The sequence below is a fragment of the Battus philenor genome, unplaced genomic scaffold (genome assembly GCF_028537555.1).
Source record: "Battus philenor isolate CCGP_79_NKW_IND1 unplaced genomic scaffold, ilBatPhil1.0.hap1 SCAF_9, whole genome shotgun sequence".
Lineage (NCBI taxonomy): Eukaryota > Metazoa > Arthropoda > Insecta > Lepidoptera > Papilionidae > Battus > Battus philenor.
In genome coordinates this window covers 14270230-14288258 of record NW_027181759.1, presented here as the reverse complement: position 1 = coordinate 14288258, position 18029 = coordinate 14270230, and the positions used below count along the sequence as shown (strand labels likewise).

The 18029-nt window shown below is 33.9% G+C and overlaps 1 protein-coding gene across 2 annotated transcripts in view; it reads right to left on the bottom strand.

Annotated features, from left to right (window-relative positions):
- Positions 1-10543, bottom strand: part of Ggamma30A (guanine nucleotide-binding protein subunit gamma-e) — a 76121-nt gene extending 65578 nt beyond the window's left edge. Inside the window, exons 1-2 of one of the 2 annotated variants that reach the window (XM_068775673.1) lie at positions 10482-10543; positions 6136-6206 (exon numbers count right to left, since the gene is read on the bottom strand). The gene's annotated coding sequence lies outside the window, so the exon portion shown is untranslated. Of the gene's footprint in view, positions 1-6135; positions 6207-8275; positions 8362-10481 lie in introns of those variants that run through there. The other variant, XM_068775671.1, reaches the window with a different exon arrangement.
- Positions 10544-18029: the final 7486 nt, after the last annotated feature.

The following is an 18029-nucleotide window of genomic DNA, read 5'->3' as shown; positions in this document are numbered from 1 at the left end:
CTACTCAACGACTGCCCTTGAAAATTACTTGAAAATATTTACTTATTTAAATGTTGTCATGTGGTACTAACTTTACAATAAGTCTAGGCTAATTGTAATTGTTTACACGTATTGAAGAGCCTATAACGTACATAGGCGATATACATTTATATAGGCAACAATCTCTTAAAGTCGTTTCAAGCCGTAAACGCCAACTTCAAGGTATAGGCTTCCCTCAAATATATATCTAGCAGGGAATATACAATAATCGCCTCTCTTACCTAGTTTCAGTAACATAAAAACTACTAAAAAGGTTGTAAAAAAGCAGTTGCTTAGCCTTTAAAATACGATATTTGAAAGCCTATATTATTTATTCGTATTTATGAAATCTTCGTCGTCTCAGGTCAAATACGCCCACAGTAAAGTATAGGCCTTCCAAAGATATCTATAGGAAGTAAGAAAACTACCAATATTTAGCCACTTCCGCACATGCAGTGGTAGTCGTGCAAAAAAGTGCACCACTCGCCAGCCCGCTGATAAATGCGCATGCGGCAAACAATGCGAATCACACAACCACCACCGTTAAAACTGCCACCGTTAAATCACTCAACACGTGTTTCACCCTTCCACTGGGCATCTTCTGGAGCTATGTTTGCACGTGCACTTTGTTGCACGACTACCATTGCATGTGCGGAAGTGGCTAAATATTAGTCCTTTTCTTACTTAGGATAGACTTCCGCAAAATAACGCCTGATTCCATTAAATATCTATAGGAAGAAAACTACAATCGCCACGCTTAGCAGACGGATTGGCGATCGCAGTATATACCACATGGTACGCAGAAGACGCTGCTGCCCTTCCTCTGGAAACATGTTTGTGAACAGTGACAATTGTATATAATTAATACACAAAGTGTAAATTATATAAGATTGTATCTTAGGAAACGAACCCGCGATCTACGTTCACATGTTTCAGTTATTACCGCTGAGCTACAGCTGCTTTCTCTTACAGGCTAGTTCCAAAATATAGATAAAAGAGTAATAATAGAACAACGCCATCATGACATTAATATTAATAAAATGAAAAAGGACATAAAAAGTAAGACCGTCGCTACAAGCTGTCTGAGAGAATTGTGTTTTGCTATATTTATTCTTTCTACTGAACAGTCACTAACTCAAAAAATATGTAACCTCACTCCACCAAATACCGAACTGCAAGGTGACGCATGAGAGCAGCGGCGGCATCAGAACTAACAGTGACATGACCAGGATCACTCTGATAAGAATGAATGACTGAGAAGAAGAGTTGAAGAGCTATGGAGAAGGCTTTTGTTCAGCATTGGACATCCTGTGGTAGAAATGATGATGATAAATATTAAACTGCGACATGTCAAGTGTTTATAATAACAAATTTATTGTAATCTTTTGTATTTTAATCTAAGAGATTGTTCTAAATAGTTTACATAAAGTAAAATCGTTTACTTAGGTCCCAAAAACGAATTATGTCAGAGCTTTAATAGACTCCAATTACCGGTAATAAAAAAAATGAACCCGGACCTCGACCCCATTAAGAAGCCCCGTTAACCAAATTCCATGAAAGGCTGTAAACGTTATGTCAATCGTTAAACCTGAATCCCCAGTTTTATTAATGCCAGAGAACGAGATGAGGTAATTGGATCAAGATCTAAGGTAATTGAATTTTGTTACTTTAATTCGGAGCATTGAACCTTTTTTATAGCTACATATAATAGATGAAAACTTATATATACACATAAATACGTAAATTATTCTCATAACGGACGATAGATAGGTCTTGTGATACCGGCATCTAACGACTTCTGGAATTTAAACAAGTCGAATTTTCACCTAACGGGTGGCCTATCCCTGGCACATTGTCCTAAATCTCAAGGCATTTAACGGTATGTAGCGCTTGGGCAGAGATTTGAAATAAAATAATGTACCAACTAATATATCATTGAGTAAAACTTCCAAATTGTATTGTGAAAAAAAAGTAAATAATGATAAAATGTTATCGTGACTTCCAGCTGGGAGAAGAAAGATCCGTAACAAATAGCGGCAACCCTCTCCCAACTGTTTGCGTTTAGTAAAAGCGAAAAAATATATTTTGAAAAAAAAAAAAACACTAACGATATAAATTTGAATTAATAAAAAAATAGGGGGTTTTCCCACGCCTCGTCAACTACTCGTGATTGCCACGTTGAAATACGTAAATAAAATTAGAATTTTGTAACTCAAAATTTGTAGTGCAACTTAATCGGTTTTTATTTTAATAAATAAAACTAATATTATGATTAAAACACAAAAAAAAATATTTTTCGTAATACAAGATGATTGATTGTATGTGTTAAAGCTAGCTTTAAAAATATAAAATTCGTTTATTAAACATTATTACTTTTAAAAGAACTCTTATTGACTGACAACTTATTATTTACTTTTTTTTAAAATATTTTATTTTTGACTCTATTCTGCTTCGCAAGGTGTTATAATTATTGAGAAGAAGCAGGAAGAAACTCCACAACAACACAACTATTAATAAAGTTTAACACACATTTATACATATACACTTTATCAGATATAGCCTAAATGAAATCAAAATAATCAAGTGACGTCACTGAAAAGGATTTTTAAAATTTAAATATTCGTTTATTAAATAATAATATTTTTCCGCTTCGTTTAGATAGGTGAATGTCTAGCAGATTTTTTGTCAATTAACATATGGTATACTATATCTAGCAATTATTTAATAAACAACGTAATGTTAATATAGTAATACAAAGCGCTTTCATATAACGAATAACGTCATATAATTATCTCTGTAGACTTTTTACTGCCAGAAATTGCCTGTAGCATTCCAATAAATAATGTAACATATTTTATACAAGGATAATGGAAAAAGATGCAAAATCTTTAAATTTTTTTTTGCAAGATGAGCTTTTCGTTATACCGTTTAAATAATTTACATCTGTAACGAATCATCCTGTATAATATGAAATAAATTTTCGATATTTAAATATTTATGTTTATTTTAATAAAATGTTTGCAATCTATGATAATTTTTGTATAAGTAAGAAAAGGAGACAGAGAGATTTTGTATAAGTAAGAAAAGGAGACAACACAGAGACTGTGTTTGGCACTAATCGGTGTAACATAACTCCTGAAGATGCCCCGTGGAGGGTTGAAACACGTGTTGAGTAATTTGGCGGTGGCGGTTGTGTGATTCGCATTGTTTGCCGCATGCGCATTTATCAGCGAGCTGGCGGGCGGTGCACTTTATTGCACGACTACCACTGAATGTGCGGAAGTGGCTAAATATTGGTCCTTTTCTTACTTAGGATAGACTTCCATTAAATAATCTTATTAAATAATTTTTGTATAATACACAAAAACTTTTTTTCTTTTGCGTTTTTTACCACTCGTTACGGAAGTCCGATACAAAGAGATTACATAGATAGACAGGTAAACAAACATGTTATCGTAAATAGTATTTTATATACGTAATGAGTTGAGTTGGATTAGCTCCGACGAGAGCTTCAATAATCAATAGATGCGTACTTGCCCGACTTCGCGGTTCCTTTATAGATACAATTCTAGCTAGAATTATTTATTTATATATCTATCTATATAACAAAGTATATACAACTGTAAACTAAATTCTATCAATATCGTCATCGTGAATACGATAAATTCGACGTGAGGAATGTGTGAGGAATAATTCACCGAATATCGAAAGAATAAAAGAGAAACTTTTTATCAATGGTACAGGGACGGTAATCATGAGTGCACAGGTGCACGCTCTGGCACGATCAGGTCCAAACGAAACAGCAACAAAGAACAGTGTGCCACAAAATTTCCAAAAAGAGTTACTATTCGTAGTAGTTCTTTGATAGTTGCCATATAATTCTACTTTAAAACGGCATTGACCTTGTACCACCTTTACAATTTTTTTTCTTTTTTAATTTCCTACTTACTTTATCAAATTACGTAACTCCAGCTATTATCATTGTGCGTGTGTGATATCTATTAATGTAATAAATGGCATTTGACATGATGGTAAAGATTGTTTTTTATCACTTATGTAAGTCTAATTAGAACTAATTAGTCTAATTGTCAGTTATAAGGAATACCTTCTGCTGAGGAATAAATACTTTGGGTTGTTTATTGAGTTCAAAGCTAAGTTAGCTGTCAAATAACTGGGTATTCTGGTGAAGGTTCAGCAGTGTTTTACATCAGGACTGCTCTTTAGCTTGTATGTAGCACATGTCTGTGTATCTGTATGTGCCAGCTCGAAGCTTTGGGCTCCATACAGAGATGAGCCAAGATTAGCAAGGCTGATTGGTAACCATGCTTAGGTAAGCGCTAAGTTTCAAAACTTGGAGCATTGTAGTTATCTATTTATCGATATTCTACAAACTGCATTTTGGAATGTGCTACAGAATTACTCAAAATAATTGTCCCATATCTTTTCTTCCATTAAAATTCCTTGAACTCGCACTAAGCGTTTTGCTAATACTTTTAAAGTGCGAAGAGCTAAGAAGTGGAACAATCTATCGTCGTTGTTGTTTCTTAATAATTATAACTTAGGAGTCTTCAAGGCAAGAGTTAGGTTTCTTCTGGACAAGTATATATCATCTTGAGGCTTATAATAGTTTAACATCAGACGAAACAGACGTCAAATGCTACGCCTGTAAAGGATTAAAAAAAAAAACGCAAAGTGAAGGATCGAAAAGACAGAGATAGCTTCTCCGAAAAGATGTTCGATTTATAATAGTACAATGCAGTATCAAACTCAATACAGTGTTCGGGAGACTTCCAAACATCTAGTCTAATATTGCTTAATAATGTGTGTTACCACTTTGGGGATCATCGGTAACTTCATAACCAACCAACTGATCATAGAGAGCTACGTCCGGCTTTACTCTTAGAGATAACCCAGGTCTCTTGAAGGTCAGATGGAGGTACATATTACTGAGTTTACGTGTTTCATCTTCGACCACCTCGTCCCTTTTTATCAGATAAGTTGATGGTTAAACGCTGGTAAGGAAACGTTAAAAAATAACGGAATCAGGAATGAGGAGTTGCGTAGATTAACCGTAACCTATTGCCAAGTGGATTGGCAATTTTAAGCTATAGTAGGAAGGCCTTATAGCGCACATAACATATATCCGCTGGGGCCTTAAGGTTTTTGTATGAACCTTGAAGGACGTCCATCCTTAACAGGAACAGGCGACCTTCTTAACGTCGAATGACATTGGATACCTGATCTCTATGGGAGAGGACCTATGTCCAGCCGTGGTCAACCTAAAACTTATACAATCACCCCGTATAACGTGTTCTTTTCATATGATCCATGTTTAAGTTTTACTGTTAAAGGGGTGTTTATATCGAATATATTTAATTTAATAAAAACACAATAGGCAATAACTACAGACGTCCGTGAAATCAGACGTGAGCTGTAAAAATCACTGCTTATAGTATAAAAATATATCGAGGGAAATCCCCGTGCAATAGAGGGTAAGCGCTTGTGACACGAGGGACTAGAAATAGCGATATACATAGAGACTCTAGGGGGAATTACTGTTTATATTCAAGGTAACAATAATTTCATTATACGAAAAGTTTTCTATTGGTAATTGATAAATGTAAGAATAAAATATTAATATAAATTTAAAAAATAGATATATCGAGTTGTCAGCTTATCGATTTTTTATATAATACACTTTGGAGAGTGCTCAAAGGCTCTTTTTGAATTGTTTGAGCCATCTCCATTCTTTTATCGGACCACTAGGCGCAGGCAAAAGTTTCATCCATACGTCGTTGATATACTCAAAAGTCGAACTAAACGGTTTGACAGCCCGTTTTTGGTGAGAGTCGCCAAAATTTGGAACGACATGCTTGGGTCTATTTTTCCTGATGAGTTTCACTCTGGAGACTTTAAGAGTATAGTAAACAGGTTTCTTTTTTACACTTTCTATCAGGTGAGATGGAAGACAAACGCCTGTTCCATTACAACTATATAAAAAAATAAGAATAATTTCACTTTAAAAAGATTTATACCTTACCTAAGTATATTATACGTAAAGCAGCTGCTAAATAAACGTAAATAAAAATAGGAAAAAATCGTAGTGTGTAACCTCACCTTTATTTCCAGCCCGCTTTTAACTTCTAATATGCGTCGAAATGGAGGTCCCGGAACTCGGGGTTGGTGACCTAAAACACATCCAATATGTAGAGTGGTCGCTTTAATATCCAACGAGTGTGGTGACCTAAATGCAGTAATTATCTTCAATTACATTGTCTCTATCCGCATAATGTGTTACATACTACATACGCATGTATATATGTATACGAGCGTATAGAAAAAAATAAAGAAACGTAATGAAAATTATTAGAAGTACTCTCATAAAATTAATGTTTATATTTCACTCTTACAATGACGTCATAATGTTGGACGACTTTTGCAGTTTTCGTGATTCAAATTCGCGTACAAAAACGAGTTATTAAAAAATATTAATGTGAATAATTTTGTTTCAGTCGATCGGTTCATGTGTTGGCTTATTTATGTATATATTATATTTTAATACATTTAGGATCATTCGTAGTGATTACTTTTTGAGAAGAGAGAGCAGTCCAATTCAATTATAACTGAAATCAAATTGAAAAAAGTAAACGAAGAAAAAGCTTCGGGGGATTCGATGTGAGTGAAGTCCGCAATACACACGGTAGGGTTTGTCTCTACTTGTGATCACTTTTATAAATATCCTTAAAATTTTAGTTTGAATAACTTATTTCAAACTTAAAAATATTTACGACGTGATAGCATAGATGCTTATAAGCTAAGTTCCAAGTTCTATTCTCGTGCATTCATTCTTTTGTAATAACTATACATTTCGTAATACTATATAAAAGGTTATAATAAAACATAATAATTAACAGACCTCAAAACTTTGTGTTTTTGAATTGTTCTCTTCCTAGTTAAGATAGTGCGTCCGTTGTCTAAATATATTATATATTTTGCATTCAAATAAAGTAAGGAAATATTGGTGATAAAATGTTAAAATATCTCTATAATATATATATATATATATATATATATATATATATATATATATATATATATATATGTGTATATATATGTGTATTGTTTGTCTTGGAATTAAAGGAGGAATAGATATATATATTCCTCCTTTAAATCCAAGACAAACAAACATAGTGATAGTATTGATATTTTTGAATAAACCTTACCAACGTATAGAAGTTTTATAATCTTTATATGAACTATTTCTTCGTCAAATTCAACTGCTATGATATTTTATTTAATAATGCGTAGATAATCAATAAGATCTTTAATAGTCTTATTTAAATACTGCCAGAGAGGACTTTACATAATATTTTTTTTTACTTCATAAATACCTGGATATAACAAAATGATTTTATTAATTTAAACAAGTCTCTTGTGTATAAATTTAATGTGTGTACCATCATGCTGTAAAGTTTGAACAGGTTTTTATTAACACAATGTGAAATGTTAAAACGACAACATACGCGTTTTAAAATAGTTTTATGTTATCTAAATAAATGAATCGACATACTTTTGACTGTGATCAAAAGTCAAAAAATGTTCCAACAATTTCACTATTTATTTTTGTCACTAAGGCACGGGAAAGAAAATTTAATTTTTATTTAAAACAGCTAAAAAAACTCATACTTTCCTACACAAACCACCGAGTCGGTTATAACAAATGTAACTGTCAAACATTTGATGTCAATCAAAACCAAAAAATAATGTGAATATAGCATTGTAATGTATATATTTTAATGTATAATATATATATATTATTACAAAAGTCTTGCAGTGTGTGTAATAAAAAAATGCATAATATCGTCACGTATTATTAAATGAATAAATAAAGATATTACTTTGTCTATCACTTAGTATTAAATTAGCTAATTCAAAAAATAGTTTATATATATTGTGATAGTATATTTTAAAATGCAAGTATGACGATATTAAAAATAAAATAAATTATTAACATTACCTCGTGAAACTTAAATCGATTTTCTTTATTACCCAATTATAACACTAAAATATAAATTAATAAAATAAAACACTCAAATATAATAGCAAAGAATCGTATCGAAAATTTTAACAAAACCCCTATATTAGCGTCCGTCAAATATTCAACCTATACCGTACGAAACCCGCGTACCATATTCGATGTAATTCAATTATCGCTAATTCCATTACGGTAATAAGCCTTCGTATATCCAATACTCACACATGCAAAAATTTATAACACTCACACAGCTACACTATATTAAGATGATTTAACATCAGGTGAGATTCAATTAAAAATAAATATATTTGAATGTGGTCACTTGCCAGTGTTTATGGTGAAGCAACAGCTAGTACTGAACGAAGAGCACACTGTTATACACATTTACAGTGAACCCGGCGAGTTACACGCTCTAGTTGTGTAAGCATGCATCATGCAACGACAAATTAACAATAATAGTATTGGCGATTATTGAGAACTAATTTCCTTATTTAAATTCGTCTACAGACAGTGGAATGTAGAAAGCGTCCTCGATCAAATGATAATTTCAGTTTAAAAAAATCTATGTACACAGATTAATGAATATTGAAGAAATATAGATACATAAACGCTTATAAAACGACGTAAAAAACCGGTATTTATTTTATTTAATTAGTGTTGCCATGCGTTAAAACAAGAATGATAAAATAGTCTAATTTTATTAAAACTAAAATCAAATTTAGATCCTCTATAATGATATACTATTGCTAGTTCATATTTATTTGTTTAAAATAGACAAAAATGTCATTACATATCTATTAGGATGACCGGAAAGTAATGTATCTGTCGACATATTTTATATTTTGACATTAAAAAATTGTATAGATTGCAAAAGGTTGTTGATAACGAAGTTTAATATATTATTGAAAAGAAATAAAAACTTGTTAAAAATGTAGTCGTGTGAATTTAACTCAAGAAAGCGACATTACTTTCCAGTCTACCTAATGTGTATGTTATTATACAGGTTAGTTATTGACTTGTAAATCTTTTTGATGCAAACAATATTTATTTCTAAAAAAGTTTTGTAAGTTTTGCTCTTTGCATTACGCTCGAGTATTAAATTTATTCTAAACACAACAACGATTATGTACATTAAATAAAAAGTCAATTCAAACTAGAGTATAGATAAAAAAAAATCACCTATATATCTCGTGGGTTATAAAAATTTCACTTGTACCAATTTGCTTGTTAACCGTCAAGGATAGGCTCGCGATACACGGGTGACAAACGCGCACACACCGCTAGGCTATCCGCACACTTGTGCCTTAGGCGGTGGATGCATATTGACCGTCTATGAGGTGAGCTAGGAGCGTTTCCATTGTCCTACGTCGTCATTGTTTTAAATCAAAATGCATTAAAATAATAGACAATTAAACAAAAGTACTATAATTAGATAAACACAAATGTATATTAACAGGTCATCTAGTGTTAATCTATTCTATTTTTAAACGGTGTCATCTAGTTCGACCCGTACGGAATTTATTTGGGTCAAAATTAGAAATTGAAATTTAGGCACCTTCCCGTTGTCAGATTGATTTGAAATTTGGTAAACAATTTTAATTTAGATGACAATACAATATAATAAAATCAATAACATTATAAATCTAAGATGGCCGCCGATACAAAATGGCGTATTACATATTTTTCCTTAACCCCCTCAATATGGGTATCAAATGAAAGGGCTACATTAGTAAAACACGGTGATTATGTCAAAATTTAAAATTCAAGATGGACGCCGTTTCAATATGGCGGACTAGGTACATTTTTTTCCACATCCACCACCACAAAGTTTTTTAAATGTCCATTGATAGATTTTCAAATATGTATAAATGCACAGTCAGAATCTTACCGGATCCATTAGAATTCTATTGGATAAGTTAGTCAATAGAAGTCTCATGACTAATATAATAAAGATAAATGTACTGCATTCATATCTATATGTTAATATAGTGTCAATATTAGGTTCAATGTTCCACATACATTAGCGTGTGCCTTTGTTTTACATTTATGTTTTTTTTTTCTGAATTTTTTTTTGCTTACAAATTCACATATTCTGTTTAATTACAAAAATACGTCTCTTAATCTATTTTAACGACTAACAATATCCAGTTTTTAAGATTACGTTTGTTGCGACCTCTTCCTCATATCTGCTCCATATTGCAATCCTCAGGTTGTATAATTATTATTTTTTTTAATATGAATCTATATTCCACAGACACTAGCGTCCGTACCTTTGTTTTCACTATTACTATTATTATTTCCAAAATTTCTTGCATGTATATGTGAAGTCAATTAATTATTTCCTTTTTAAATCATTGGTGTCTTGTTTGTTTTTAAGAAAGCACTAACAATATCCAGTTTTAAAAATAAAAGTTAGCACGACCACTACCTCATTCATACTCCATATTGGCATCCTCAAGCTGTACGCTAGTATAAGTGCAGCGGTTGCCGTATTAACATCGATGGACCTTGCAATCGCATCTTGAGTCTCGTCCGTGCAATAACGCAAGAGTTCGTGTGACATATTGCTACCACTACGAGAATGTTTGTTGGTCGACGCCCCTGCAAAGTATGAAGATTATGATATGTCCCCCTGTTTAGGGGGGAGCGGAAAGTAACGTCGTTTCTGTCGACATGTTTTACAGAAAAACCGATTGATTTGTTACCGCTCCACCATTGATTTGTATACAAGATGGCAAAAGGTTGTCGATAACGAAGGTGAATATATTGTTGAGAAAATAAAAACTTGTTAAAAATGTATTTGTGTAAATTTAACTTTAAGCGACATTACTTTCCGGTCCCCCTAATATATCTTTGGGGAAGATGTATGCCTAAAGACTGAAACAATGACGTCATTGTATAAAAATTATTTACAAAAACAAGTATCCATCTGGTGTTAGCAGTGTTTATTTACACACGTATATACATTCGTTAATGAGTGAATTAAGTGTTTATTCAGACGGAGCGGTTTATAGCTGATGATGCAATATAATTTTTTATTTGTAATGTGTAATGGAAACACGCTGCATGGCAACCTATGGCGGACATAGCAAGGTGAACTTATAATTATATAGGGTACACGTGTGCCTCTGCACGCGGCTTACAGGTGCATTTGATTATTGGTTTCTATATATACAGCGTGTGGTAGACAACTGGACTCTGGAACTGTACCTTCTAAACAATACATACATTTTCAATTGTGGTTGCATTACAGTTAATTTTACGATCTAGTACAGTGGTTGACTAAATAGGCTGTGACTTCCATTATGATTGTAGAATCGATTATCGACAGGTTTACATTTTATATGAAAAGGTGTTGAAATTTATCAAAAAAACAACTAATTAATCATAATTCTTCTTCTTCTTCCTTCCCTTTTCCCTTTATTTGGGGTCGGGTCTCCTTATCAAATTGCGCCAGGCTACTCTATTCTGGGTTGTCTCTGCATCAAGTTGAAGGGTTTCCAGTTCCTTTCTGATATTAGACCACAGCGTAGCTTTTGGACGCCCTCTCCTCTTGGGAATTCCGGGAGGCTTAAGGCAGTTTTTACCACTACACGCTAAGGTAGTAACTCTCTTGAAGAGCTATGGGTGCTTCTGCCGATCGCGGTCTTCATCACTAACCCTACTACACCACCCCACCCTGGTAGTGTAGCTCCAGAGCAACCTGTGACTCCAATATGTGAGGGCTGCTTGCGATTGGGGTATTTGCCTCTTCCGCCTGCTCTACCGTACCAATGGACTCCATCTCCGCCTTTGCAGCCGTTAAGGTCTTCACCCGTAACCCTGGGCAAGGGGCCGCGCTATACCCCGCGATACTAGGTCCCTATCCGAACTCGGCCACCAATTTCACTCCGGCCTACTGGAGTGAGTGGTGCCCACCCCCGCGACTTGGACGCGCCGGACAGGTATTACCCAAGTGACGAGTAGAGAATTTGGCTCTACCCACCCTCAGGCCGAGGGCAATTAATCATAATTATTATTATTTTTTAATCTGAATCTATATTCCACAGACATTAGCGTCCGTACCTTTGTTTTTAAAATTACTTTCTAAATAATATTTCCAAAATTTATTGCATGTTACATGTATATGTGAAGTCAATTAATTATTTTTTTTTAAATCATCCTTGTCTTGTTTGTTTTTAAAAAAGCACTAACAGTATCCAGTTTTTAAAATTACAATTCGTGCGACTACTTCCTCAAACCTACTCCATATTGCAATCCACTGGTTGTGCGTCAGTATCTGTGCGGCGGTTGCCGTATTCGCTCATCGATGAACCTTGCGATCGCATCTTGAGTCTCGTCCGTGCAATACACGCACGAGTTCGTGTGACGTAACTAAGGTAGGCTGAGACGGCATCCAGGAAGAATTCCCGCGTTGTCGATGCCGTCAAACCTTCCATATACTTCGTATTCCATTCGTCAAGCGTTCCCAGCCTAAGATGTTGCGTGCCGAATGAGATGAGACGTGATGGACACTGTTATATAGACTGAAGGTGTCTGTTGTTCGACGGACAATGGTGACCGTCTTCCTTAGCTCCTGATCCTCGTGGATGGTCAGCGTCCTTGAACCTACCTCTGTATTTTGCCTTTGCTAATGAGAACTATTTATCAGCCCACAAGATGATGTAGAAGGTGATATTAATACACAATCACTAATTATTCGTCATCATCTTCATTTTATTCACATGACGTTCTCTGCTTGATGCAGGCTTCCCTTGATAGATTTTGCGCCGCTTTCCTCCTTTCTTCTCCTTTCTTCCTTGACTTTCCTCCGTTATGCTTGTAGGTCCCACACAAGAATTTAAAGAACCAAGCTCCCAAACTTTACAGGAGTATATAACACAATTTATCTATTTATTCACTTTATATTCGACTTTGAATTATAAAAAGTCATTACTTGTTTACATTAATAGGGAGAGAAAAGCTGATTTTATGGAACCTGTTAAATTTTACTCCTTTATATGTAAACCTCATAAAAAGGTTTCTAGCGCGTGCTGATTATGTTTTGTGATTGATTTCCCGTACGTCTTTAATACTGTAGTTAAAGAAAATTCACTTCTGAAGTTGAAGGTCGGAAGGTCCTAGCATCTTCCTCGCTTCTAACCCTTCACGCTTCTTCTAAGAAGTTGATTGAGAGACACCAACGGTCAGTAGTCAGGAGTTGAAATTACTGTGATGCCTTGCCACTTGACATAGAGCGAAATCGCACCCAAGTCTGTTTCCTTACTAAATATTGTAACAAATCAAAAATCAAAATCAAAGTATACTTCAAACGAATAGTCTCTTAAACTAACTTTCAAATTGATAATCTACACGAAATGTCAGCATTATTGTCCTTACAAGAACCTACCACAAGCTCAGAAGGAAGCTCTGCTGAGAGCCTGCGAGAAACTAAACAGTTGCTCTTTAAAAATATGGTTTTATAAAGAGAAGTACTATAATTAACTTCCTAAGTGAGCATCGACAACATTAAATTCCACAAATATGTATAAAACATATAATATACACCTTAACTTCGACATAAAAAGGAAAATCGAATTCCGATGATAATAATCATACACTCATACATTGCTATTATTGTTCACGACAATATAGTTTTATATAAAAGACAAGTAATGCATTGAAAATTTATGTCATTCATGAACTTAGCACACAAACGTTTTCTATTTAATTACAAAGTGGTACTGGATCAATACGGACTGAACGCGACAAGGTTCTATGTGAGGCGTTGTCCCCATTCAGCTGTACCCTTGTCGCTGTTGGCAGTTGCACAATCATTGTCTGGCCAATTGTTTCGACAGGGCTGACGCGTGTCAATTATAAAATTTAATTAAACATGTTAATTTTGTAAATTGTTTTCAATTAGTTACAGCATATAGGTGTAAAGGTTTAAAAGAACTACGAGGAATGCCTCACCTCATTCGTCAAGCGACAGCTTAGACTGTGAATGCTTGACGAATGGAATAGGAAGTATATGGAAGATTCGACGGCATCGACAACGCGGAAATTCTTCCCGGACGCCGTCTCAACCTATCGCGTGCTTCGCAGTGTCAAGGTAGACGCGGTCTTGATGCAGCTTTTCTCGGGGCACGGGGGGTTCTCTGAGTACCTTCACGGGTTCAAGCTCAAGGAGGACTCCTTGTACTTCTGTGAACCGGGCATGGACCAGACCGTGGTCCACCTTGTAGCTCACTGCCCCGTGTTCGAAGGACCTCGGTTCGATTTCGAAAGCAGTTTGAGTAAAAAAAATAAATTAGAACACCATCGTGTCATTAATAGTAGAAAAACCCGACAGGCCAGTATTTCTTGATTAATGAAAAAAATATCAAAATATGTAATAAATGTAAACAATACTAATACACGTAGTAACCAAATACAATAAGAAATAATTATAAAGTAAATAAAACTAAAACTATGTAATCTGTGACAAAATGTAAAATAATCAAATTATAAAATGTAAAATAAAATAAAGTAAAAATAATGTAATTACCAAAAGCTGTGTTAGTAAGGAAGGAGGCAAAGAAAGTGAGGCGATGAATAAACGGTAGAAAATAAGGAAAAGAAATATAGAAATTGTAGAATGTAAGTAGAAGAAGGATAGATCGTATAAAGTATGACAGAAGAGCATGGAAATAAAAAAGAAAAGAAAGTGAATCCTCAAAAGAAAAAAACGTCCTTGTCCCATAAATAAGATAGGGGAACGAGTGGCTCCTAATAGCGAGGGCCATATTAAAAAAAAACGAAAACAAAAGGTTTAAAAGGGTGAACGTATTTGATGTTAATGCTCATTAGTCCAAAAATAAATCAAATCAATTCAAAAAGTAAACAAATCCGTCATGGGTCTGTGTGTGCGTATATATAATAAATTTTTACAAGATATCTTTGACATCCCTTTTCTTAGTTCTTTATCGACTTAAAGTATATTATTAAATAAATCTTTTAATAGAATTCAAGAGTTTTAACCAATCGAAATGTATAAAACTTGGTTATTTGACTAATTTAAATCGACATAAATTTTATAATAAAAACAACTGTTGTATTTCTGGCCGGCTTTCTTAATAGATCAGCATTGTGATCCGGTGGCAACTTACTACTTATATTGTTTAAATAATTAATGGTTCAAAAGCGCATATAAATGCCTACCAGAATAAAGATATTTTGAGAAAAAATGTTTTCTTCTGATTACAACATATTAAAATTAATTTTTGTTTATCTGTAGTTTATGTGCCAGTAGTCATTGGCCCATCGTATCTCAATAAATAATGTAACATATTTAAAAGTAATATATTATGATCATATCATACAAGATAAAGCTTTTTCGAATTCCGATATTTTATTTTCCGTTCCAGAACCTTATATAAACAATGTGTGGATACAATTAAAAAAATAATTAAGTTATAAGTGACAACCCTATTTAACTAAGTCTTATTGCCAACGGGTCGCTGTGCAGCACTGCAGGTACAACAGTCACAATGCCATTCGATTCCTTTTATGGTGCCTCTAACTTTTCCTGTGCCCTTTGTTATACTCGAGTCGTAGACGTGCCATAGCTGTGAATTCGTTCAATGAATACATTACGAAGACTTAAACATAGTTATTGAATATAGACCAGTCATATTCAGATGATGTGAAATTTAAAGCCTGTGGCCTAAGTTATAATGTTGAATAAACTCCTCTGCAATATATTCGTTTTGTAACTCTTGAAAATCGCTTCTTGAACAGTAGGTGAAATATTTTTACAATCAACAAAAAAGGCGTGCGTACTCTCTGAAGGACAAACTTCAACTGGTCAATGTGAATAAGTCTTTCTAATTTATAATAATCTGGTTACAGAGCGATATCGATGATGATCACTATTTTAGTAACACGTATAGCGAATTAATATCTAATTGGTTTTTCTTTTTAAAACAGAGCTCTTTTAAGAGAGATAGCAAGGAAGGCAAAGGAGGGGAGTAGGAAAGAGAAACAGACTAGTAAGAGAACTTACTTACTAGAAAGAGAGCGAGACAGAAAATATGTGTATGTAATACAGTTTTCAATTAAAGATACCGGTTTCAATTTAAAAAAAGACAGTCGAATTGTTAAGAATATGTGAGTAAACTCAAAAATATGAATATTTTTATTAGCAGTGCAATCATATTTATGCTATATAATATTACTGTAATACAATATACGATTGTTCAAACATATTTTACGTAAATAATTTGATAACACTAATATATTTTTATTACTCCGTATTTTGAGTCTCTCGTTCAACACATAGATGGATAGGGTATTTATTTACATTGTAATGTTTTATATGATTTTTATTAATTTTCACACTCACCTTTCGTCCTTTTCAATATCTTTTATTCTTTCATATTTAATGGAATCAGGCGTTATTTTGCGGAAGTCCATCCTAAGTAAGAAAAGGACCAATATTAAGCCACTTCCGCACGTGCAGTGGTAGTCGTGCAACAACACACACAGAGTGATTTTTTTTTGACAGAGTGAATTGACTCTGTGTTTGGCACTAATCGGTGTAACATAACTCCTGAAGATTACCCGTGGAGGGGTGAAACACGTATTGAGTGATTTAACGGTGGTAGTTGTGTAATTCGCATTGTTTGCCGCATGCGCATTTGTCGGCGGGCTGGCGGGCGGTGCACTTTGTTGCCGGTGACGACTACCACTGCATGTTCGGAAGTTGCTAAATATTGGTCCTTTCCTTACTTCCATTCTTTCCTCTAATTTCCTCCACAAAATCTTTCTTTTCTTTCCATACATCGCCACACTTTCTTTGTTTTCCCTCCAGAGTTCCCAGTTCTCCAGTTTATGTTAATTATTTTTATCATTTGTTTATTTTATTACTATTTATAACGAAATTAATTTACATTTATAATATCACATCTATTTTATCGCTCTTGTTCATTATTTTATTTCTTATTTATTTATTTATTTATTTAAGTCTGGTCTCACTTCTCTTTACTCACCATAGAGACAATCCTGGTATTCTCCTTTTACTGCGCCATACGTTAATACATATTTTTAACAATATTTAGAAATACATTTTTATAAGCAGGTTTAATAAATAAATAAATAATTTATTTTGCAGCTCATTGTGTCTGAAGACAAATGTAGGGGACAAGTAAGTAAAATGGCTCGCGTCGGTAGAGAGATAAGCGGGAATTTTGTCATATACTTAGTTCGAGTGATTTATCTGTGCCGTTTTGGCGCCGACTCTGACAGTCGACAGCTATGAGGGTCAAAGGTGTATGGAACATCGATCCGACTGAAAATTTTTAGTGCTTACAATATGTGAGATCGTTTCGCCTTAGCATATAAACGTATTTTGACTTCTTTTAAATCTAGAAATGGAATCTTTTTGAACAATTTTCGGAATAATATAAAAGTTTATGCGTTTCACATACAAAAACTTGTTATTACTCTGGTATTTATATACTGTTATATAAGTTACAGTACCTGAGAAGCAAATATTAATTCTATCTAAGAGCTATGGCAACACGACTTAGCTGTCATTCAGTAATGTGACGTCTTCTGGATTCGTTTATTCATTCATTCATATCTGGCAACACTTTTAAATGTACTTTTTTAAGAACAGGGCTCTTGTTTTAGTTTATAACAAAATGGCTTCAGATTCAAATTGTGACATTACTTTTGCACCACCTCTAATTAGATGAACGAAGTTACTGCAAAACAAGCCTCGCTGTCCGTATCCACCGATTTTTCGATATCTTAATCATGTCATTAATCCACGTAATAAGAAGCTTACCAGCACCGTACACAATGTGACATGAATTTTAGTTTCAAGACGATCAATATCTACCACAGCTCTTACCAACTATTTGCTTTTTGTTATTTTCTCTTCTTGTGTATTAGTAGCATACTTCGTATCTTTAACATTTGTTGGTCTTGCCTTGCAATAAGCAACTTTCCA